Source organism: Sitodiplosis mosellana, unplaced genomic scaffold, assembly GCF_009176505.1.
Source record: "Sitodiplosis mosellana isolate CC-2019 unplaced genomic scaffold, AAFC_SMos_1.0 Smas_scaffold_6162, whole genome shotgun sequence".
NCBI classification, from domain to species: domain Eukaryota; kingdom Metazoa; phylum Arthropoda; class Insecta; order Diptera; family Cecidomyiidae; genus Sitodiplosis; species Sitodiplosis mosellana.
In genome coordinates, this window is record NW_022601403.1 from 918073 (window position 1) to 920228 (window position 2156).

Below are 2156 nucleotides of genomic sequence, written 5' to 3' on the forward strand. Positions count from 1 at the left end.
TTTACATCTTCTCTGAACTTGATATCGATTTCAATTGGAACACTTCAGCACGAACTAGTTTAGTAATGCAAAATTTGAATTGCATTTAACACTATGATTGTCTCTCGGGCATAAAATGCTCGAAGCGACTTTGAAATACAAATGCAACTAACAAAAACCAAAAAAAAAGAAATTTGTACCGTTCGATAGCTTGAACCTTTAGCTACACACTAGTGAAATTTCATATACGTATATATGTGTAAGCATGTGTGAGATATTACCTCCCACACACACATGTGCGTTGCCTGTCCCTCGGGCATACAATGCCCGTAATGTGTTTTTTCATGGAAACTGGACCGTGATATGAGATAGCAACTTGGTGTCTTCGGCGAAGTTGTAGTACTGAAAGTCTTCTACAACTTTGCCGAACTCGGATATCTCATATCTCTTATCAGTTACACGCAATACGTGAACAACCGCGAAAACGCGAATATTCGCCTTCTCATTTTTAACGAAACTGACAAGAGATAAGTGACTTCTGTCTTCAGCAAAGTTGTAGAGCACTTTGATTATTACAATATTTGTAAAGACACCATTTCGTTATTTCTTATCAGTTGCGCGAAAACCGCGAAAACGCGAATTTTTCCTTATCAGTTACTGATAAGAGATAACGCCCTGATATCTTCTAGTTCTTACATGTGCACTGGTGAATCTGAGCTTGTTCACTGCTTTTGTGAATAAGAAGCCTCGTAGCGTATCAACCAGTTGCTTTAAAAGCTGAAAAGTAACTGAGTTTGAATCGCAAAAATTCACTTATTTAAGTGGCTTTCAAACAGATGTTATGTTGCGCTCAGCATTCCGACGCTAGCAGACGTGTTCGCACACAGCTCTACACTCAACACATTGTTTGTTTACAGAGTCTACTTGATTGACTCATTTGTTCTGGGTATTTGGAGTGTTATTTTTTTTTTTCATTTTTTTCTCTTGTATCGATTCATTCCAACAAAATGCCAACATCGAACAGTGTGAAAAAATCGCCATTGGAAATATGAATTAATTCCACAAAAACAACAAAATCAATAAACAAATCAAAACTGAGACAACGTGCAATCTTGGTGGATTATTGCGACACAAAGAAAACAAAAAAGAGCCCCCCGGACCAGTTTGTATCTCAATGTATTTTGACGAGATCTATCGATTGGAGCTTCCCCTGATGTCAACTGACCCATTTCCTGACCCCCCCCCCACAGGGTTATTATCGATGATGCTTCCCTTACATATACATTACTCCAAAAAATGGTCTGGGGAGGGTCAGGGGGCAATATGGGTGGGTCCAATCGATAGATCTTGTCAAAGTACTCTGACGATACCCCTCATTTGGGGGGGTGAACCCACTCCCAAGCCCGGAAATCGCATTTTAAAATATACCATGAATTCAATGGGAAGAATCATATTGATCCAATTTTCAAGCTTAGGAATGGATTTTACGCCCAGTTGGAAGGGTGTTTGTTGGGGTACTTTGACGAGATCTATCGATTGGACCCACTTATATTGCCCTCCGACCCTCCCCTGATTAATTTCCTGGGATATTGTTTGAATTTCTTCCCGGGAGAAAAAATAATTTCTTCCAGATTGCGCAAATATTTGTTTTTTTAATCCTAACTATATTATGATGTACATTTAGAGTACTTAGAAGTACTTAAGAGTACTTAAGAGTACTTCAGACTACTTAAACCGTTTTTTTCTCACTTTTTTTCCATATTTTTGACTAAAATTCGAAATTTATTCAATATTTTTGGACACGGTCTTCGACAAAAAAGTAGCCAGTGTAAAAATAGACAACCTTTCTGAACATATAAATCCAAAATAAGCATGTTCTGACCACTTATTTGGCTCGAAATTTCACTTTCAAAAATCTTAACTCAAAACACATTGGATGTGATTTTGTTGGGTTAAGTGTTCAGAAGAGTTGTTTGTTTTTACAACGGCCACAATTTTGCCGAAGACAGTATCCAAAAAAATGAATAACCTGCGAATTATCGTTGAAAAAGTGCAAAAATCGATTATTTTTACAATATTTTGTACTGGAGCAAACACCAGATGGCATTTTTTGGGTAAACGGATAGTCCCAATCGATAAATATTGTCAAAGTAGTCTAACAAATACCCCCCATATGG